This window comes from Anopheles funestus, chromosome 2RL (assembly GCF_943734845.2).
Source record: "Anopheles funestus chromosome 2RL, idAnoFuneDA-416_04, whole genome shotgun sequence".
Classification (NCBI taxonomy): domain Eukaryota; kingdom Metazoa; phylum Arthropoda; class Insecta; order Diptera; family Culicidae; genus Anopheles; species Anopheles funestus.
In genome coordinates, this window is record NC_064598.1 from 90375318 (window position 1) to 90400080 (window position 24763).

The window sequence follows — 24763 nt, forward strand, 5'->3', positions numbered from 1 at the left end:
GATGGACACGATATTTGTGTGACAACGATGAAAATTTTTTTTCTCTGTTTATTTTTCACATTAAATACAATTTTATGCCTTTTTCATTCCACTTTGCTTAATATTATAACTTTTTATCACCATATTATAACTTTTTAATCACTAAACACAGCTGCTTTCCATCTTTGCGCTGTGATTTTCCAACGTAGCTTCGATGCACGAACGACGCCGGCTAGATGTTTTTCTCTTCCTTACTGGTTGAAATGAAGCTGTGCAACTGGAAAGAAAATCGTAATTAGTAAGATTTTACCCAGCAATGCCAAATTAAATACATTAGCATACCTTTTATCAATATATTCAGCAAATATCCCTTATTTTATCGATGGCTTCTCGGTACGCGTCTTTCGCTGCAAAACGATAACACAAACTGAACACGATCGACGGCATCACTAACTGTGTGCTTGCGTGTGTGTGCACTTCTCCTATAGAAGACGGTTCGTTTCAAAGGCAAAGGACTAGAAGAGGGAGCACGAGCATTTTTTTCGTGTAGGAGTAACAGAGGCGGCATGCTAAAACCAACCGAATTTGAGTTACCTTGCTCGCAGGGCTAGAAGTTGTGGGTCGTCATCAGCACCGAGACGCGAAACTTTTGCAATCTCCCTTTCCGCGGCTCAAGACGCACGGGATAAACACGCGTAGCACACTCGCGAGACGCGAAACCCAACCGACACTCACTCTCAGTTCGTAAGACATAAGCGACGAACGCCGTCGCAGCTTCTCTCGCGAGGCACCCATTTGTTGCCACTCACCGACGAGTGCAAGATGCAAATTTCTTATTCACCTCACAATGACGATTGTTGACACTGTTGAGCCGCATCATTCCGCACTGCTTAAAGACGGTCAACAGTCACGCGCGACCGAGCTGCACAGTGCGAGCAACGGTTTTAGGAACGGAATTTCTTGTCACACAAAATCATTCAATGTGCTCCATTATTAAACGGTGAAGGTGTGATTCTCGTGTGCGAAATAAAAGCACGAAAACAATCAAATACGTTCCACCGGTCGATAGCGAAATGTGATGAAAAGCATGTGTCAGGCATGTGAATTGGTGAAGAAAAATTGATCACTTAACACAAAGCTATTATCGCGCTTGTCATTGTCCATTTTCACTCGGTTCATTCGTATTAATGACAACCCAATCAGGCGACCAATTAAAACCGCACCACAATCCGGTGCACCACTCCCTTACTCTGTACCGCTAGCAAGTTTTTGATTGATGCGCTTGCGCTCGTTTAAACGAGAATGCAAGAGTGGTAATCAATTTCCAATTCTTACGACCGGCTTACCGGCTACAGATGCAGAACTATCGATGTCACCGATCGGCAAGCGATTGACCTCTTCTTACGTTTTCTTGTGTCCGTTCTTCGTTTGCCTCGATCTTGACAGCATCCTTCGATGGTGATTTTTCATTCGAAACGCTACCAGAACCCTGGCACCTGAGTTGGCACTTTGTCTGGATGCCAGCACGGTGGCCTTTTTTCTTGAAGCAAAAAAAGAAAACATTTTAATTGATTCCACCCGGCATGATATGGATCCGGGCCCGGCATTCCACCCGGCAGACGAGTAGGTGAAGGTGACTACCACGATTATTGAGCCGGATACAGTTCACATACCGAACATGAGTGTCCTCAAATAACAAAAAAAACACAAGCATTAAGCGCTCCAAGAGAGACCTCCAAGAGGTTTTCTTCACCTTAATCTATCGACTGGCATTGAAGCGCCTTTAAGACAGGGTCATAAATTGTACGTTCTTATTGTGCCAAACTAACTGAAATGATGACTAAGCAACATGTACAGGATGCTGGTTGGCCGATGTTGACCTGTCCCGAAACACTTGTCGAGCGGTTCTCTACAAACCGCACCATGATGCAGTTGATGTGCTTAAGCACATCGTTGCGCTTCCATACCAGTAGGTTCGATGTTCGGGTTTTATTTCCCATGCTAACGAGCCATTTTAAACTCAACAGTATCATTTGGCGAGTGGTCAACGATAGAGTAAAGTCTGCCGGACCTAGAAAGAAAACTTCTTCAGCCATTGTTTATGGGATCCATTATCGTTCTGTCATGATTGCATATGGCTGAGTGTCGGCTATAGTTGGAGGCATTATAAAGATAAGGAAGAGTAATATCTGCACAGGAATATATTTTTTCTTCCAGATTGTGCTTTATGATCATACCATATACAATCAGATGGACATAGGGAAATCGATTGTCATACAATGAAACTGAGACACAAGATTCTTTAAATGTAAAGATTAACAATCGAGAATAAAGATGGCTTCTTTTTACGTTTAATTCGTGATCTTCGTGGTAATAACACAAAGTAAATTCATATTTAATATTAACAAAGTCATAAAATCAGACGTCATCAACTCGTCAACATTTAATTTTTCAATTTATACATTACATACATATTGTTTATACGTTTATTTAATAATTAAATTAGCTATAAAATATCTATATTGATCAATCGATTCTTCATGCTGTACTTGAACTAACAGAATATTAATCGTTCGCAATGAACTTGATGATTTATGTGCGTTTTTTTAATTACTTTTGCACTGGAAAATTTACAACAACTACCCTTTTTGTGTAAACTAAGCCTACGTACAAAGGTTAACAGAAAACCACAAACATCTTGCCTATAATTGATTGTAACGCTTCAGCGTGCTCACCCATTACTTCCGGTAGGTGTTGAGACGGTTCTCGCCCGACCACCACAACTCGTAGCCCGTTAGCAGATTGTTTGCAGTTTCGCTTTCTATTGTGCCGTTGGGAGTTTATTTTTAGAACACAATGTTCTTACCGAACGCATATTGCATATTGTGTATGACGTGCAAAATGCCGCTCAGAGTAATTATCGCCAGTGTATCTTGAGAGCGATGAGTAAACACATTCCAACCGATTTGTCTTCATTCTACTAGTTTGTTAAGTATGCAACCATTTTTTGCAGTCATCTTCTCATCGTTTTGCTTCGATATGCTCTTTGGGATGGTGATTAATTAGGCTTGATAAGCATTACAACTTTTTTTTCAATCGTTTTCAATATCAGATGGAACACTTTAATGTGTCAGCCCGAACGCGTGAAGAACCACTTAAGAATAATATGTTTGCATTGATTTTATTCAATCAGGAAACACAGCTCCACTTCACAATGATGTAGCTTTTTGTCGAAACAAGCGTTTGATGGTAATACTTCGATGGTAATCAACAGATTCTTGGATTTTCCTGCATTGAAAGTCACAATAAAAGCTACATCCTTGTTTGTCTGGGGTTTTTTCCCAAGTAAATTCCATTCTTTCGCGTCTGCAAAAGATCCCGTAACAAAAATTTCCTCTTCAAATTCGTCCGCTACTTTTGGCACACGCCCTATCATTTCGAATTCTATTTCCGGCAGTTAAAGACTGGGAAAATATGGCAAAAGATATCCCATACAAAGCGATTTTTTCTAACGCAATAAAGCCACAAACACTGGTTATGAACAAGATCGCTAACAAAATTGGCATCTGACAATAACAAGAAAAAATAATCAAACTCCACTCCACCACAACAACCCCCGAGGCACTTCAGATCGTTCATCGTTGCCCATTAAATAGCAAATCAGTACCATCGGAGATTCTACCATTGGAGGCACCGTTTGGCGCCGATTAGCCTCCCGGGCGCGAACTGATTTCCATCGCACCCGGATGTGCCCGAATGGTACCTTCTCTCTTTGTGGAGCTTCTTTGTCCGCTGACCCATCTGCGCTTCAGCTAACCTCCAGCACAAAGACGTGAAGAATGGGCAAGTCCGTCCCGCATTGAATGGCACTAGAATCCTGTCCCATCCCGGAACTGCAAGGTATTCCCGAGCGTTTTGTTTTGAAATTTTTATTTTTGACTGAAGCACAATAAAATACACGCAGCTGTTCGTGACGTGCAGACACATTGCTAAGGAAATTATAAATTTTAAATTGCCCCATGTTCGTCCCACTGTTAGGGCGCCAGCTGTATATAAATCTGTGTGGAAGCGACGTAGCGGATTGCCCATAAAACATTCTCATTTACAATTTTTCACGCTCAGCTGGTGTCATCGTAGTGGCTTATTTTGGTACAATCCGCTCCCGCACCACACGACTCCAATCATCAACCACAATCGAATCCGCACATTAAGAAACCGTACTTTAAGCCGAGCTGTTTTGGGAGAATTTCGTGTTAGTTTTAATTGTATTTACTCTTGCGTTCAACAAAACGCGTAGAACAGCTCAATTAAAAAGTACATCCGGAAGGGCCCTTTTTGAAAATAGAATCCCAAACTCGCTTGCTGAAACATCCACCACCAATCGGAGCTATAAGCTTCCAAAAGCAATTATCCAACGGTGAGGCTGAGTTCCGGGAAATTTGCAACACACAGCCCTACTACACAGTCAACAGCCGATAGGTGAATATCTCGAGGAAAATATTATTCAGTCTATTTTCCCATTGTTCTACTGCGATGCCTAGTTACGTCCACAAGCGGAGAGAAACTTTCCCACGGAGGCTTCTCCAAGCAACACTTCTGTTCTATATGTAACCACAGAACATGAGCACGTAAGGTCGGGCTCGTGTAGGGTGGAGCCTTGACTAAAACCGTCCCAGAGAAGGGAAGTAAATCGATTTTGATTACGGACGTTTGAATGAACAAATGTTACGGCGACTGGACTTATCTCAATGAAAATCTGATTGTCTACAAATGAGACGAAACATTCAGTATTCTGTTTAAACAAGTGTGTCTATCATCTAGCGTGAAAAAGTTACACAAAATCTATAGCTCTGTGGTTATATTGTAGGACACGTGCTTTTTTTCCTTAAAAACGAATCTAAAATTCGTTGACATATTTTGAGATATGGACTTTTCGAATTTCTCATTGGGCTCTCTAAGTTCCAGATAAGTCCCTCGAGTGGATCTTCCTAAATGAAAGAGTTTCTCTCACGCTGTTTGGCGTGGTAAACTCTAATTCGCCAGTTATAATCTTTCCAACTGAGCAAGGTACAAAATTTCGAAAACTCGGAATTCACCACCTACTTTCGTGTTTCTCAGTGGTATTTCACTGGGAGGCCTCAAATTTGTCGGAATAATGTGCCTCAAACCGTAATAATGATTTTAAATGTAGTATCAGTTCACGACCATTTAACCCTCTCGCATTATAACTTAGAGTGAAAAAAAATTCGAAGAGGCCTCTACGAATTTGTCGATAAAAATAAGTTTGCCAAAGTTGTGACACCATGAACAAGAAACTTTTGTCCAGTCTCGGTTTATTTTCATGCAACAAATCAATATATTTTATACTTTTAATAATCCCAATTTCATTTCTCAGCGAAAGCCACGGGAAGCATTAACTTTCTCCCTTTATTTATCACCAAATGCGGGATTAAATTTCGACTTACCCCGCGCCAAAAGTCCGAGTGCATTTCCCTTGAACTTGACCATCAACCAGCAAAAACAAAAATTATACGCATACGCAGCTCATCCATTCTCTCCGTTCGTTCAACTCGACGGTCCACAATACAAACGCTTCCTCGTCATCGCGCAAACGAGCGAATCTCCAAATTTAATGAACAACCTGCGAAATGTCAATTACTCCCTCCGGTGCTATTCAAATACCCAACAGCCTCAGTGGGTTTAATTCGGACTTCCTTTTCCTGTTCGCTTGGGCCGCCTTTACATTTTTGCTATTTTAAGCAAGCTTTGTTGAAGTTGGGAACCGTTTTGCACCGGGCAGTGCACCGGGGCGGTGTTGATTGAGAAGTTTTATTTGACCGGCGCTTGTTGAGGACATCATCGTGCCCCGGGGGCAGTAGATCTTCACCTCACGCACGTTAGCACAAATCAACGCCGATGCAAATTGGCCACAACAGTCCGGATGAGTGGGCCATAAAATTTCACTCGCACATTAAAGCATCTTTTTTTGTTTTGGGATATTTTGTGACACTAGAAAAATGTTTTGTGACACTTCCGCATTTCGCCCATTGTGTTTTGGGCCGCAGGGTGTCATCACAGGGCGATAGCACCGGTGACAACCATTTAATTAGAGACCCGTTAACCGTGGCGTTCAGTTTGTTTCGCGACGTCAGAATCATAAACTAACCGTACTTTTGCTGCTTCATCTTAAGATTTCCGTGTAACAAAAAGTTAAACAATTAAAGCGTCTTTCTACAGGCTTAACTCTTTTCACACGACAATAAATCACTCCTAACCAACATACAGCGACGCCCGGGCGCCTGTCGCAACATAATCTGCCTTCCATAACAAGCCCACACAGACACAGAAAAAAAAACGATATAAACAAAAACCGGCATCAAAAAATATGATCTTGCAGAACTAGCGAAAATAGTTTTATAACGCCCGAAGACACAAAGCTGCCCCTAAATTTGCCGCAAAGTTACGAACGGATTGGCCCGGTTGGGCCGGGCACACTCGTATCGCCACACCGTAAGCTTCCTAACCTTGGTTACGCACATTAGCCCATTAGATGGCGGCTTAGTGATGCCACCGGCGCCGACCCAACGTTGGTGGCCTCCGGCTGCTCGGAGAAACTTCCTCCATTCCCGAACACATCAGCACATCTTCAATCACCTTGCCACTTCGCATTGCCAAGCAGAAATACAGAAGGTGTGTTTGGTTTATTCTGCTTACCGTTTTTCGGTAGCACGTGCCTATTAGCGTACTTCATCTGAAAGCGCAATGACACTGTTTGTTGCCTTGATAGAGGACGATCAAGTGATGTCAATAAAACCGTGCAGGATGGTACGTTTCAGGCTGCGGTGGAAAATATCCTTGATGTGTTTTGTTGGAAAATATTGTCTAGCGTGGAGTTGCTTCTATTCCGGCGTTGAAGTTACTTGTGAAAAAAATACAGAAACGATATTTAAATAGTTTTTAACAAGTTGAACACAAAACTTTAAAAGTTCCCGCAATATAAAAGAATTCCAAATCAAGCTAGTTTAATAAAAGTTTTCATTTTATTAGCATGAAACATATTATTTTCGAGGAAGAGTCACAATGAAAGTGCCAAAGAGCCACCTAACACGAACAAACCCCAGAGAAATGACTTCAACTTTACAAGCTGTAATTCACAAGAATTACCAATTTGTTCAATATCATCAAATTCAAATTTATTAAAAACCCCAAAAGAAATCAAACAAATATGCAATCAACGTATTTCACAATCTAATGGACGCTTGTTATTCATCCAAAATAGAGCAACTCATCCTCCTTTCAATACGAACATAACAGCATAAAAAGGTCAATCCGTCCATCATCGAACAATCGTCCCATTTGTACGTCCAATGATGAGTCTCAGATCAACCATCGATGAATTGTCGCTTCAAAACATTCCATCTGCATGCTAACTATTGGTGCCCTATTTCATTCCATCGTTTTGCGGCATCTGCTGCCATGTATTTAAATCATAAAGTGGTTCCAATCGATGCGACAAACAGCCTAAATGTAATGAAGAAAAAAAAAGCTTTTTAACAAAAACTCAAATTCAAACCCAACCATCACCCTTCGTTTGCATCATCAACCACCCACGGAAGAGGTTTCACTATGAATGTTTCCTATTTTGCAAGGGTACAAAGTGACCACACTTTGCGCGCAGATAAGAATGCAACTTCAGCTAACGAAGCGCGACTCACCAGACAGACCCGGTCAAACATTTTTGTCTCGTTTCGTCGTGCTCCCCCACGTTCAGTTGAGCAAAATTATACTTCCCTCCTCTGGATGGTGATTTCGCAGCATCAACACAATGGTCCATTATTAGTGGACTGTAAATGTGGAGCAGTAAAGTCGATGAGCCATGTACCGTTTAAACGTTGCTGGTAAGATGCCACACCGCGGTTACTTTTCGCGCAGAGATGTTTCGGCTGGGCCCGTCCTGGGTGGGGTGAGTGAATGTTTTCTTGTGACAAGTGAAGGGTAAGCCGTGTACATTTTGGATAACAATTTTGCACCATTCCCGGACAGTTCCAGCTGTGTTTTGTTTTTTTTATTTGGCGCAAGGCATAATAACTTGGCGCCATATTATTCGATCCGCACAATCACATAAATGTGACATGCGAAAGATTAGCAAACGTTTCGTTTTGCCTAAAATGGTTCGTTGTAAAATAAATTGCTTTTCAACTTAACCGCACCGATTAGAGCATTTAAACACACACAATTAACGGCGATCAAACAAAACGATCGCCTGAACCGTAGGACCCGGTGTACGCGGGTCACAACACGCCCGGTTCGAGCATCTGATCTGGAATTGGGCCATTTGGGCCCGTGAATTGCCAGGTGCGGAATCTCCCTCAATCTCAAACTCTCCGCAAACCACCGCAAAACGGTTCACGGTTCCGCTGGTGAATTTGAAGGGCGGAGATATTACTCCACCGTTCATAATGAAATGCAAATTTCAAGTAGCAATCCTCTCGGTTGTGTTTTCCTTTTCTTTGTTTTTCATCAGCCTCATCTTTTTTCTTTTTTTTTTTGTTGCTTCCAATTCATCGACCATGGTAGTAGAGTAAGTGTTGTGTTTTTTTTTGCTACCAGGGTACGGTGATTGGTAAACACACATACACCAGGCCGACCTATTTCTGATGAGTGGGTGAAGAAATCATGTGCTCGGGGCACGCGATCATTGCGAACCAGCCGTCACCGGACGCTCGGAATGGAAGGAATTTGTCTGAAATCGGTTGTCGAAATTAGCTTACGGGCCGTGCCGGAACATGGGGAGGAAATAGTGTACAGATACGGTAGTGTTTGGTCAGCAGGCGGGAATATGTCTAGCGATCTTATGACATCCAATTGACGTGAGAAGGTTGCGCCGGTGTCACTTAAAAACGGTTGGCAGCTGTCCTTTCAATCAAAGCAGTAGGATGGGTAACCATTATGGTCTAACAGTTGTTCGGAAACAATTTTCTACTATTATTCACCTACACGATGAATTTTGGAAACTTTTTAACTTACTAAGAATCATATTGGTTTTTCTGCTAATTTTGTTTCAAGTGTATAAGTAGTTGTACACCTCTCAAATCTCTAATATCTTGCCTTCTCCATTTCCAAACGCGCTGTTTGGCAATATCATTAACCTATCGATTAAACGAAACCCACCAGCGGTCATTTGTTATACTTAATACGTCCCATTCGATTAGTAGAACCATCAAAACCAGATCTCCTTTCACAAATTTCTCAACACACACATACTAGCGGCCCCTGTGTTCTGCTTTGCCGCTTACCTCTGTACATTCGAAACGGTGCCAAGAAAGTGACAGAACGTAAAGTGTCGCAATCGAAAAAGATGCATCATTTGCGCAACAAGCCGTCCGAACCGATTGGACCTGCCCGTCCGATGACATCGATTCCATTGAGTTTTTTTTTTAGCTTTAAAATTCCAACTGTACAGAGTGTGTCACGTATATGATCTTGGGAAGACACCAAGCTTGTACCAAGCTGCAAGATTATAGGGATTAGTGTCCGGATGACGGATGCGTTCACTTGACAAATGACATACGGCAGGCAGAAGGTGTAAAGTGGAGAAAAGTCAAATAATACCATCAGATGTCACCACCAACATGGGGAATAGATGGCTCAAGAACTACAAGATTAAGATACACCGGGTGTGCTGGTTTGTTAAAGCAACCTTCTGCACACACATTTCTAAGGAGAAGGAGAATTCTTGGTTTCATTGGCCACGTGAAAAAGATGTCTACCAAATAGCAAGAGATTTCAATTTCGTGTATCTCAAGAAAATTTGCGACGACTTGTGCCCTACAGTTCTATACTCTGCACAATAGATAGACACACGTTAGGATGGGTATAGTGATTTAGTTTTGATTAAAATCACGACTCAATCATGGACCCCGAATCGTGCCGTTACGTTTTGTGAGCCGACAGCCGCAGATGATTACCAGCGAGAAGACTAGATTGACTGATTTATCGAAAATTACTTACTTAAACGGTTCTGCTCGGACCTACCGCACTCGCGCTTGCCAATCGTGTAGCGGATGTCACCTTTTCGCTTTATGGCCGATCGTCATGCGAAGTCGCATTATTTGCAACGGTTTGGCGAAAATGGCACCCGACCACCGGCCATTTTGGCTCGGGTTCGAAGATTGTCGCAAGATGGTGGCCACTTGGTCCACAGCAGGTGGAAACTATGCCGCACTGAAAGATAATCTCGATCCGAACTGGCAATGATGATGCCGGGATGCCCCGAAGATGTTGAGTACCGCATGATTTATGCTTGTGCGCATCATTGAGCGATTTGCAGATCGCGCTTTTTCGGCCAGTTGCTTGGAGAATTCGCACACCACATATATACAACGCGGGACAGGGGGGGTTCTGCAGATCGTTCGTTTGGTCAAAACGAGCAAATATCGTTTTAATTGCCCATTCTCGTGCCCAGCTGCATTGACATTAAAACCGGATGGTAGCGAAACGATCGAGCTGCTCAAATCTCACGATTTTGGCTTGTTTGGCTGTTAACGGTCTGGCAAAATCGTAACCTTTGCCGGCAAAACGAAACAGCCCAACAGTTTGATGCGCACTCCCCGGTACAGGTCGGATACTTAAAATAGCCCCTTACACACCCAATCGACACTTGGCCGATACGGTGCTCGACACTATTTTTTTTTTTTTGCAAATGTCATTAGCGTATAGTTTAGTGGACTTTAGGGGTTTTGCGATTGTTGCCAATTTGCATTCACGAAAGTGAAGTTCTTGGGAGCTTTTGTTGCGCGAAACCATCCAACACGGCCAAACATCTTTTTGTAAAAGGATCGTTAAAGTATGCTGGCTACTGAAATTTTTCGCAACATGGTGCAACGCTTCGATGAATCGACTGGAAGGGAACATAAAATAGATGACCTTAGAATGTTGGTACAGTTGGACATTAGCATGGTTTCAGGTACGTTCGGCAACCTTGCGAAGATTGATGAAGTTGCGTTAAAGTGTGTCTAGTGTCGTCAAGATACTTTCCAAAATAAACAAGGAAGTGTTGATGTCTAGGAATTCTAGCTAAGTTGCATTTAATTAGCTACACTAATTTGTCGTTCGTTGCTGATGATCAACCGGATTTTCCTTAATCCTTGATCGGTATCTTGAATCACTCAACAGCCATTGCTCGATCCAAACCAATTGATGACTCAACCCGATTTCCTTATGCAGCTTGCAGATCATTCCAGCGCTTACCCGAAGGTCACTGGCATCCGGGGCACACTATCGGTGCACCCACGCGTACAGTTTTAAGGTACACACATATGTCGAGCCACAAACGCATATGCAACCGGCCTCGAACCGGGTGTTCCCACACCCTTGCATCTCTTAGTCGCACGTCAATTCTATCCTCCGTTTAGTCATGATTTCGATCGATTGCGCGAACAGTGAACTGTGTGTTTGTGACTCAAGTGAAGTATCACGCTTCCATCTAGACGCTGCTAACACCGGAGCAGAATCAAACTCATGCGAATGGAGGGAAAAACATTCGTTCCTTCTTTTGCCGATGTAGATGAACCGGATGTCGCGTGTGTGATCCGGGTCACTCATGAAAACATGTGTAGGCTTTATTAAAAAAGGTTCTCATCGGGTTCGTCGCTTCAATTAAGCGGACTGTTCTTTGTGATGTTTGTATTATTGGAATATCATTTCCTGAACGGCACACGAAAAAAAAACAAACGAACGAAAGAAGATGTCAAACGTCGAGCGGTGACAGTACCGGGTCCTTCACTTATACGCAGTCTCATTAGCGACTAATTATCTTAAGTACCAAGCTTTATGAGTCATGAAATTGTGGTATTTTTTATGTTTACATTACGTTTTTCGTTCAGACCTTATAGGAAAGAAGCATATTGAGGTTTTTTTAATGAGTTTTAATTGAATCAACTTTTTCCTTTTATGTAACTTAACTTTATTACTTTCTGGTTTAAATACCATCTGAATACAGAAAATATTATTTTTCCAAGGATTTTTTATTTCGCTTAAATACAAACTCGTGCAATAGCTTCACACCATTTGTACTACAGATGAGAATAATAATGGTTCTCATTACCTTACAAAGGTAGTTATGAGGATTTGAATATTTTACTCACTCTTTAGAGATTCATTAACCCAAAATCTCTTGATTATTCTTTTGCATTTTAGCTCACTCACTGCACCGACCAGCGACTCACCCTTTTGCGTTTAAAACCGCTCAAAAGAGTGAGTCGCTAGGCTGCATAAAGAGTGAGTAAAAGATTCTCTTCACGAGCAAAGTAAACTAACTCACTCAGCCTTGCTCAGTGTGCACATCTCTAATATGTGTAGACGACGTGAGTTGAATCGCTGACGTCTGACGCGGTCGATGCATGCAAATTCCTACACCCTATTGCATCCAATTGACCTAAGCCCTTTTGCTTCCTTATTCAAAATCAAACCCCAAGCATCACCCACCATAAGCCTCTCCACATATCCCATTTTGTGACCAATAAATCATGTATTGAAGCATTAAATTTTCCACCAAAAATGTAAATATTCATAACACATCTTTTCTTCCACCAATTTCTTACACACCCGCTTCGATTGCGTCCCATCACCCCACAGCTAGCCTACACACTACTTATAAGCGGATCGAAAACTATTCGGCCACCGGCGCAATAGGACGACGTGTCAACGATGAGCAGCGACTAACGCGTCCTATGACTGCATAACAACATCAGCCTAATCGCGGGCCGATAAAATTCATCCGAAAATTTCCCGCCAAACTGTTAAGCGCATGATGTCTCATCGGCGTGAGCAAAGGATTCGGCGCGGCGAGGTGAAGGCAGCTTCGAAACCTTGTTCGGGGACACAGTTCGACCTTTCCTTGAAATAACTCTGCACGGTGATGCCAGGTGCCACAGCAATCACCACTATGCCACTTTTTTTGTTATTGCTCCCAACACCACCGGATCGCCCAGTGAGTCAACGGCGATGAGCATGATGAGATGATAATAGACAAAAACAGCAAACACCCCACAAGGAAGGCAACTTGCCGGGGGTATTTTGGAGACGATAGCACAAAATTTGCGCCATGAAGATGGAGAAAAGAAGGTAACAAAAATATCCACAACAATCATGCTATCGAAGCCGTTCCAAAGCATTAGCAAACACAATCGCTTCCATAGTGTTAGAAGTAGCGTCGAATGGGAAACAACAGTAAGGAGGATGGATCAATTTATTTCTGGAACTCACCCCCGGGAACGACCTATCACACGGCAAGCCGGCTTGACAGATGTGTGATTTGCTTATCTTGCACAATTTCTTCAGTTTCCTGCATTGCTCAAACTCCTGTTTCGTCGGTGTTCTCTTAACCCGACAGCAGAAAGATCCGGTTCTACCATTCCTGTTTTGCGCAGATTTGTGTCAACCGGTGTCGCAAAAAAAAGTGTTCCTTGTCATCGCCGATTCTAATCCGAAAGCAAGTTTTTGCTATATTTTTGGATTTGGCAAACTTCTTTTTGGGTGTTATAATTCCGAGAAAAAAAAACGCAAATGCGTGACTAAGGCTTTACGAACGATGGGTGATCGTAAAGTAGATCAATGACCTGTTTGGAAAGGAGATGTTCGAGAATAACGTGTTTGTTTAATTCGTTTCAGAACAGATGCAACATTCACCTTCGTCGATTCTTATTAAGCAGCCATAATTTACGATTGATTCTCTCTGGAAGTACTGTAATAACAAAAGCTTATGGTCAATAAAACTTATTTAAAACTTCATCACATACAATCAAAATCAGCAAAAACATTTTGCAAACATTTAAATATGATTGACTAGAATTAATCATGTCTAAAAATGGAAACCAGTTTGATAGTGGAACTTGTTTTCGGAACATATAGTTAACATACGAAGGACGGCCTATACAGCTATTGCCAGACGAAATTGTGTGTGTATTTTTTTGCGATAACAAAATATTGTCGAACATAAACATGAACTGAATAGAATGCGATCAATTCTGTTTTACACGGTTGTCTAAACGTTTTCTTTAATAATAATAATAAAAAACGAAATTTTTCGCAACGCATGTTTAAAACGTGAGACGTGGGAACCGAAATGTTGGACCTTGCCGACACATTAAAATATTGCCTTCAAGCTACTACGACCAGCTTCAAGCGTATTGATCCAGCTACCGTCAGTCCAGCGGTTGATAAAACGGGGTGAATTTGAATTTTATCCATTACATCCGGTGAAACAAGCTGATTGAAATGGAACCGAACAATATTGGAAATGTTTTCTTTTGCGATTTAAAAAATCAGTCGAAACTAATCGATCGTTCACCAACGGAACATCGTTAATTATCGCCTGTGTTCATAGTATCACCAAAAAGGATATGGTATAGAGATACCTCTAAACTAAACAGTCTATCAGAAAGATAGCTCCAGGTTTTAGCATTATTTACATTTTAATATGCTTACCTTGGTATTAACGAAAGAGACGATTTTTTGTAAGAGGTCCAGTTTTTCTAAACTGTCCAATAGTTGTGGGAATTAGCAACTCGGTCACATTTACTTGTCACAGAGCGTAACCAATCGCACATGATTCGACCAACAGAACGAATGCAGCTTAAAATACTAGATTAAAGTGTGTTTGGAACATTGATTCCCCACAGGTGGTAAAGCTTCTCACCAACTCACTAGGAAAGAAAAAAAAAACACACAGCAAAACCATCAACGTCCTTCACCTGTAAGGCGTGGAGAATTAATTTTCGGATTATGATACCAGCACCCTCGTGCTACGTCATAGACAACGGAGTTCGGCCCTTTCCCAACGCCGTACGTCATGCTGCGCTTTTCTTCTCCACTCCGCGTTTGCAACGATGGATTTTGTGTATGTCCCCTCGGCTTAGGTTTGTTTTTCGGCTCCATCGCTGCTTCTGGGCATGGGAGATTTTAATTAAGACATTGGGCAACTTGAGCCGTTAGAGGTTGGCTCGACCGGCTCTGCTGCACTCGGTCGTCTACCGTCCGCGGACAGATCATACAGGCAGGTTCGATTTGAGCTTGGCATTTTCAATTTTATTAGCCCCACCAGCCGGTATCCATCATATCACGTATCATATGATCTTGCGTGAGATTCGTAATCGATTCGGGAATACAAATTGCTGCTAATGAATCGATTTTTTTGTTGTTTAATAGCGTGAGGAGTTTCCGTTTCACGTGCAGGTATTCCTGGGTGGCCTTAGGTTTGACCCTCCGGTGCATTGGAATCACCAATCAATCGTTGGATTAAGACAAAAGGCCGATGCTTAAACGTGACCTTCTTGGTGCTATTTTAGTGAAAAACATGACATGTTATGCGAGATGAGTGATAACTCATTTCCAGTGAGTTCGCTTTATCTGTCACAATCAAATTAATTCATTTATTTCAATGGTTCGCTAGTGTCCAACAACGGTTCCATTGCGCAAGCTCTTGCTTTGTCAAGCATCTATGGAATGAGGAAGACACTTGACACTCGAGACTGTTGAACTTCACAAAACTCTCATCGCGTCGAAACAAGTAGCAGGAAGTGCTACATAATTGAGCCACAATCGGAATAATCCATCATGAGACACCGGCAACCATTGCCGGGACGCATCTGAATAAACTCATTAGCGTCCTCTGCGTCCTTCTACCCTTCGGATGGTGGCTATAGAAGCACCAAATCGCCTTAAATCGCTTACGGTCGCGTAATCTGAAATCAAATCATAATTTATCACGAAATGCCACTTCCATGCCAGTCTACAACCGCCGAACAAGGTCGCACCTTGGGCTCGTACAGGCCGAAGCAACGAGCTGAGAAGACTGTACGGTTGTTCTACTTCTTCAATCAGATTGTCACGCGTCTCATCATTCGGTGAAACCTTCTCCGCGGTGCGCACGCTGAAGAGGCCGCCTTTGCGGAATATCCCAGAAGGGTTGGTGAGCGATCCTATAGCAGCGATCCGGCAAACAAAAAATACAAGCGGACGTTTAATAATTCCATGCGTGCCTGTTTTGATGACATTTAGATTCACGGTTAAGAGGCGGAGTAGCTCTGGTACCGCTCGTCCAGACAGTTGGTAGCGACGGCTACAGCTGCCTGGATGAAGGTGGTAAACACCTTCTTTAAAAGCTATTCCGACACCATCGCACCCATTCCGGTTCCAATTGCTTACCGTCTGCCAAGCGACACTGTCCCAAAAACCTGTGACGACAACAGTGCGATGACTTGCCCGTGGTGATGTTGTGTCTGTGGGCGAAGAACAGAAGAAGAAAAAAAAGTAAGCATATAACCGACAGCAAAACGAAACCGGAGGCTACACGGACAAAAATGCCAAATTGAACGATTAGAGATGGCAAAGTGATCAATCATAATGATAATGCATTATACATTCATGACTCTTCCTCACACTCGCCAACTCCGCTTAGTTGACGTCGTCTCTGGAGGTCATCAGTGATCAGCCTTCTTCCCTTCCGCTGGCAACGCTGCTTCCCTGGTCTAGGTGCTAGACAAGGCCCGAAACCTTTTTTCGATTGTTTCTGTCTACTTTACCTATGTTCACTCTAGGTTACCTTCTACTCTCGGCAGAATCTGATCTGCAGGATATAATCTTCAAGGAGTCGTATGAAAAGTTCACCGCGACAAGCGCGACGCTCAAGTGTCTAGCAACTTATGTGCTTATGACCATTCTAAGCTCCCTCATGTGAGTCATTGCCATTTGCAGAGGGGAAACACATTGAGCTCATCTCAAGCGTTCACAAAAATTCTATTTTAAGGCTCTCCACTGTCAACAGTTGGGAGTCCCAAATGACGGGTTGCCTTTCCCAAAACACTCAGAAAACAAAAGTCACTGAACCTGTCCATCCAACGTTTTTGCTGCTTCATCCAAAAATGGCACAAATCCGTTAAGAATCCTTCCCGAGTGCCTCCAACGCAACGCGAAAGAAAAGAGTTCCGGTAACACATCTTCGCTTTTGTTTATCTTACCTGCCCTCAAGTACACTGCGCGCGATCTTTGGTACGGTCCAGAGTGTGGGAAGTACCCGAATTAATCGGTTAGCACACGTTGCTTGCTACTGGTATATTAATCTCAGGACGGGAAAAAAAATTCTCCGAAAACGAAATGCAGAAAATTGCTTAAAGGTTAAACTCTCGAGCGAGTTGTAATTTTTCTTCTTTTTTCTGGAAGGAACGTTCAGACGGTTTTTTAAGCGCCTTTAACTACACCCCTTCGCGGAACTCAGCACGTACTCAAATGTTGCTTCCATTTAAACTCATTTATCATTAAAAATATCATCTTCATGGGTGTCTTTTCGAAACAGTTCTGGAACTTTTCAGAACCTTCGCCGTAAAATGTCCGAAAATATATAGCATCCATAAAACATTGGACAGTAACAACAAGTCCGTTCGGACACGCTGTTGTGCTTCCCGTACGCTCCTTTGTTTTGATCGGTCAACCTCATGAGTCATCCGTTCCAAAACCACTCGTCGCAATTCGCAATCATCAAAACAGACGTTTACCAACGGCATAATTTACAACCATTCTACCGAAATACATCACCCATGGCTCCATTTGATTGACCTTGTTTACCCCACTCCCTTCGGTGTGGTTTAGCGAGAAACTAAAAATAAAGCAGAATCCTTTTTAGAACGCCTACGGCACTTTCGTCATCAACCGGACGGTTAAACCAGTTTCGTTCTTCCATGTGGAAGTCTTCTTGCTGCACAGTCTGAAGACGCAGCATAACTTCACCACCGATCGTGAGCGTATTTCCACTGTATTCGGGTCGGCATTCTTTGCCTTTGTACGCACGAATGCTTGAACGTTAGATCCGGTTCGGAGTTCCGTCAAGCGTTCCAGATATAGGCACCGGTTCACTGCTTGGTTCGAGCTTGGTCGTTCTTGACGTCCTCTCGAACCTTTTGCATGCGTGAGAAGGGGCTTCACTACAACTAATGACGTCATTTTATGACGCTGCCGATGATTTGAACGAGGCGTAACATTTTGCGCAATTAATGTCTCTGGTGTCTTTGTAATCAAGGGTTTGAATAAATGTTTAATTTCTTTAAATACTATTTACAAGAATATCATTAAAGCTACAAGATAAACCGTTTCAAACGGAACAAGTCTAATCACAGTTAATTCTTGAATATCCAGAATCCTATTTCCATTTTTGGTCCGAACTTTCCATCCAACTTTCTGGTGCTGTCAATCAACAAAAAGTCACTGCAGTGTTGTTCATGTTTATTGTTTTTTTTCTTTTCAAACTTCGTACGATGTTTCCTTCTTCTGTTCTGTTTATAGTTTCGTTCAAATTTCGTGAATTTCGTCATTTCTTGACCATTTCTTTGATATGTTTAAATAAATGCTTTCCATTTGTTTCCAGACTTTTGTCTGCGTGATATATTAATCCTGTCTGAAGCCTTATTGACCTAAAAAAATCCCCAACGTGTTTTTTTTCCAAAGACATTCTGGAAAATACTGAGTATTTGAGAAACTTTCTCCCTGTGCGATATGATGGGTTAGGGGAACTATGTTCATGCTGGAGCAATATCAGAATTCAATTTGAAGCATAATATAGTCATAGAAATAAACCAATGATTACTCTTTTGAGGTGCGTATACTTTTTCATCATTAACATATTCAGACAGCTCTTGAGAATAGGTGCCTTTTCGCATTAATTGAAAAAAACAACCCCGTACCATACAGCCCAAGCCATAACTTTGACTTGAAAACCATCGGAAAAGCTTCCTCAACGCGTAATGAATATTAAATTCAAAATAAAACGATATTAATTACTGTCAAGTGATGCGACCGGTGTCAGTATCTCTTCGCTGTGCTAAACGCTTCCACGGTTACCCTTCCGTCGAAGTAAATCAGCAAGGACCTGTCGTTGGACCTGTCCGAATCAATGGTAATTTACGTTTTTCAGCATGCGGCAAAGCGCAAAACGATCCCACCTGCTCAAGATTTCTAACGCTTCTTCGCTTCCATTTTAAACGATCAACGATGCGTGTGCACTATGCGTTCCAAAATATGGCCATCGACAAAACGCAAGTGACACCGGTTGGTAACTTGGCCGAGGCGGGTTAGATTTATTGCCTAATTAATAAATAATAATCGTTGCGACTGACGGTGCACTTTGTCCCTTCGGTTGTCACGGTTGTCCGATGGAATTCAAGAACTGTAATAAGCGGCAATCGCAAATCTTTTCCTTCAAGCCGAACAAGTGCGCAACGGTTCCATCGGTATTTCAATTAAAGCTGCAGACAATTTTTGGTTAACCGTTGATGTTAACTCCGTACCACGAAGACCACCAGCCATGGCGTTGAATCGCGCGACAAACGGATTCTTGTTTTGCCGTGCTTCGTCGCTAGCACGGATGATTTATGCACTGTGTTGACATCGGACTGGTCACGCTGTTTATCAAAGAAAGCAATCCACGACAGACGCACCACTGCTCGAGTTCCCCATGAGAACACCTCGCCTTAGAAGATACCCCAAAAATGATACCTCGGGCCGGATCTTCTATGCCAGCCAGCTGGACATTCCTCTGCCGTGTAAGGACACTACACCAAGGGAATGCTTATTTATGACCTCTACCCGGTCCTCGGACACCCAGCTCGGTGACGGTGTTCGATGACTATCAGGCCCCATCGACGCGCCTGGATTTGCCCCGTCAAACAGCGATGATGAAACGACCAACCGGAGCGAGTTGAGTATTCATTTTTAGTACCGTCTGCCGCCATCGATCCGGTGGCGCCACCAACTCCACTAACTGCCGTGGTCGAAAGTTTCATGCAATCCAAGCCTCTGTGTACTCAGTAGGTCAGTAAAACAGCGTCAGTCATACAGCGGAAAAAGAAGGTGATCGTCCGGGTGAACTATACGTATGATTAAACATTTAGCACATCACCGGTATCGAGGATTCGGATTCGGTTTCGTTTTAGCTCGTCGTTATATTTTGTATACATTGTGTCCACATTACGCTGGAGCTGGATGGTTGTAGGTCACTTCTTGTAGGTCGAAGAATCGCTTCGCCATCGTTCTTCAGTACACCTTGCACGATACAATGAAGTCACTAATAGACTTATGGTACGATATACGATTGAAATGTCAAATGAAGTATTGCAGGCGTTAGAACTTTACAAAAAAAGTTGTTCAATAGATTTACCGTCTGTAAGGGTATTTGTATAGTGCGCTATAATCGTGCTTTATGTCGCTTTATTGATCGTGAATGCAAATGTCTATTGCTACTCTAATGTCCATAATATTGTAACGAAACGATCAGCTGCTATTGCTACCAAGACGTACAGGTACTATTGTTGGGAATTTATTTCATTTGCTGTAGATAAGACTTTGAATTTAATTTGATGTTTGCAACTCCTTTTACGTTTTCTTCATACACAATAACAATTTTTGTAATATTTTATTTTATGCACCCAGCGCATTATTGTTGCTTCATATCGCAGCGTTGCAGGAGTTGCCTATTTCATCATAATTAAAACTACATTTGCGTAGGTCTTACATTATTTCCACAAGCTTTAAAGCGGATAATTTAATAGCAAACCGATTTGTAGGACAAACCATTACCATCACGCTAAGGTGTTGCAACAAACTAGCATTACTCATCGCTAGTTTAAAACGAGAATATATTCAATAGAAATCGATCCAAACGAGGATGTACCTAACGGAAGGTTACCTAGAAATTTACCTTCCGCTGCACGAGCGAATATTGTCACAAACGCGCGTGAGCACGATTACACGATCGCTAGGACTGCACGGATCAAGAAGCTGACCAGTTTCGTCAGCACTGAAATTGATCACCCGTTCGTTCAACGGGATTGCCCCACACAGCTTTTTTTTGCGATTTCACACCTATCCATCGACTAAGCGGTGCCAAATCGTGTCGATTCAATAGCCACCGGAATGCACCATAAAGCGTACCGTTTTACTGCCTTGACCCGACAGGAGGGCGTCTTCCCCCGAGTGTTATAGCACGGGACAAGCTATTTAACCTGTTGCACCATCCGAAAAGGGGTCCGATTGGAACCATCTCGTGCTACCACGCTCGTTGATGCTGACCTCTTAATGTAACACTTTCTGCCTGTCGATGTCACCATTCGGGCTACCATGAGTGCGGCGACGTTTCGCCGTCTGCTGGTGCGGATCAACACGAATCCGCTGCCCCATGTCCCGTAACAAAACGGATGGGCTGGGATTATGATAGACAATGCGAGGAAGATAAGACGCAACTAAACGGACCTCATCCATCGGTGACAAGCGGTGGTGTTGATTTCACGCTGATCGTGAACCGACCGGTCCTTATCGCCCGTATGTTATTCCCGATGCGTCCATGCCATGCTTACAAATGTTGATGCTTTAACGCTAAAAGCATCCCGAATCGTTCCGTTCGCTTATAACAAAACACAAACAAATAGAAAATCAACAGAAAAAAAAACTCAAACGGGTGACGATGGAGAAATTTGAATTTTTGATTGATTCATTTAATTAGATTATTGGCAACCGACCTAATGATCGAACTGAAGCTTGAACCAGGTTCGTTTCCCCGCCGGTGCCAGAAGTTCCTGTCATTTTTTTGTTTCATCACTGTCACTGTTAATACTTTTTGGGGGGAACGAAAAACCAACGCGTGAGGATGCTTGAAAAGTTCCACATCAGGATTCATCCATTCCGCCCGATCAATCGATCGTTTGCTCAGGACCCGTTGACTCTGTACCGTATCACACACATCCATTGTATAACGTGACTTTTTGGAGGCATCATCTTCCTCGCCGTTACACTACCGTTTCATCCGCAAGGAATTGTGGCAGTCGCAAAAGCGTGCTAAAACGAATGTCCACAAAAAAACCACCCCCCTCGAATCGTCCCAAACGAAACGTATCGGAATGTGCAGTCAGCTGATTTTTCGAAGTCTCATCCCTCTTTCGCCTATCGGGCTCCCTTCCCGCTATCGACAGCTTATTCATCTTCAGCCCATTTCGCCTCCCGGGGGGGGCACCACGGACGCGAAGCTAGAAATTTGTTTTTCTGCCGTGGGCCGTGTTTTTCTTTAACGACTTTGACGCCATGTCAACGCGCCGTAAGCGACGAACCTCGACGATGTTATGTTGACCGTACCGCCCTCGCTGCTTCTTGGCGGCAGTTCGTTCCCCTTCCCGCTCCTTTTTTTTGCACATTCACATTTACCACAGCATTTGCTAACATGGTACAGTAACACGTCCTCTACCATCGCGCGTGTTGTATATCGACTGCCATCACTGCCCTTTACAGTGATACAAACAAATCTCGCTAATTTGCCAGAGGTTAAAGATCAAATTTATGTTTTAATTATAAACATTCCTCCCGATCCATTCCCATTCCGGCCGCGTAACGGGCGTACGTATGTTTGATTTGCGTATTTCGAAGCAAACTCCATTGGATGATCCACACTTGCGTAGCCATCGCACCAAAAACCTCCCGGCCCGAGGTGGCAAATAATAGCTTCGAACACCTTCTACACCGGCACGCATGCTTCCCAACGCGCGCGTTAAGAGGTGAAAGATGAACCGTTCGGATGTTTCTTTCTTCATCTTTTGCACATTTGTAAACGCCGCAAGTTGTCATTTCTTTCGCGACCAGTGCGCAATCGTACGCGTCATTACACTTGCGCTTGAACAAGTTAGTTAGGGTGCGGAATGCGAATGGTACGATGCGGTCAAAAACGAGGGTCACTTGGCATGCTTGCGAGTTTGCTAGCCGGGAAGGTGGCACACGCTGTCGTATAACAACCCGGCACGAATTGAACGATCGCTTTCAGTTTTGTTTGCCTAGTCAAACAAAACCGTGTACTTCAAACACAAAATTTCAAGGTAGATCTTGTTTGGCGAACAAGCTGGCAAATATCTCCATACTTTTTGGGGGTTTTTTGCTTGCTTTGAGACACACGCGTAGGACATAACGATCTTTGCTAGAAAATCGATTTTTTTCACACTCGACTGCGCGTGTGATCGAGTTAAAGTGATGAAGTACAAGTGTACCTTCGTTATAATTGTAAAGGTATTTTCTTCACAACTAATAATTTTCTCATTTGACTTGCTGCTCAAACGCTTCTAATTATTTTCTACATCGTTTTTAAAAGATGCCTTCTAGAAAAAAATATTCACAAATCTATACAACCACGTGCGATGAACGATAAGAGCGCTGGTTCATCAGTAAATGTCAAAACTAAGTACAGTTTCAGCCTTCTTGGCTACTTTATTTCTCAATTTGGCTTTTCGAAACAAAGATGCTACAGAACTCCTCGCGTCACGTAGCTATGCTTTAAAAGCTTCATCACCTAAACATATTATTATCCACAGTGTCAAATGGTTAACGAGGAACGTCCCGTGCTGGAAAAATCGCGTTAGCCGTTTTCTTTTGCAAACCCTAATGTGCCCAAGGTCATCCACTGGCTTACGGTGCGTTACCAACAAAACGCAACTGGCAATAATTGCTCTATAACTCATGTCACTGGATACTAAAACGCCACGTGAAAACGCATGGGAAAAAAATCCCTCATAAAACGATCGTGTAGGTGTAGCGTTTGCTGCGTAGCTAAATGTTTCCCAGGCTCATACTCTTCCTCGTGTGATGTCGTTTGTTTTTTTGTTACCTTCAAGCATGTACACCGAATAATCACAGATTAAAAGCTAATCGCAAACAAAAAATAAACTCTCCCACCGCAAGCGCCCAGTTTAGATCTCTATTAAACGAACACTTCAGAATTTAGACCGCGCATAATGCTCACGATATAGAGTCCAAAAATGAGCGACAGTATGCAACAATGAAGCATGTAAAATATGCAGCTACATAATCTACATGTGTATCGAAACCACGCGCTGCAACATACGATACACATTTCGGGGAGGGAAGAGAGAGAAAAAAAGCCACTCCCTCCTTCGAACAAACGTCTGAGGAATGGAACTATGTTTACGATGCAATGCAAATTACACGAGTAGCTCACACGTGTACATCAAACATGCACGCAAAAACGTGGCATTCTCACGAGCGAATGATAAAAAGTTTCCCCTCCATAACATGGGAATGAGCGTGATGTGATCGGCGAGATGTGAATTTAATCGATTGGAAAAATAATGGAAGCATGTAAGATGAGAACGATTTGCGAATATTTAAAACAAAAAATTTGCTTCAATTTTTTTAAGATACATGTGGAATGAGATCAAAACAGAAGCGTCGAGTGATATTAATTATACTAGCAATTATTAACATTGTTTCAAAATGCAACATTTTCTTTGCCATTCATATCGCACTATTAATCATAGTCCTATCTCTACCGAATTCTGCAAAAAAACCCCTCACGATGATGTTTCACCTTCGACTGGACCTCCAAAGACGAATCTATTGAGGTGCTACCAACCGCTGAACTATCAGTCGAAATCCGGTGGCTTCAATCTTATCCTTTGGCCACCCACGGGGGGCACCAGTTGGCGATGCATACAACACCCCGCAATAAGTGCCATTGGTTCACAGTCAAAAGTCAAAGCAATTTCCATTCAGTACGAAGAGCCACTCAGAAAACATTCCTAATTGGGAAGGTTCCTCGCCTGTTCGTGCGCATCCTCCGAGAAGTCTTTTGTTTCCGCGTGAACCAAGTTACGAAAACATTCCTTCCCAAGCAAATCCGTCAAAAATTCAAATCCACTTGCGTATTCAATGCTTCCAAGCGAAGGTAAAGGGTGGAAGATGTAGC

At 42.8% G+C, this 24763-nt stretch overlaps 1 protein-coding gene across 1 annotated transcript in view; it reads left to right on the forward strand.

The window, feature by feature from the left end:
- Positions 1 to 24763, forward strand: part of LOC125765666 (uncharacterized) — a 291187-nt gene that overhangs the window by 216566 nt on the left and 49858 nt on the right. The window lies entirely within an intron of this gene.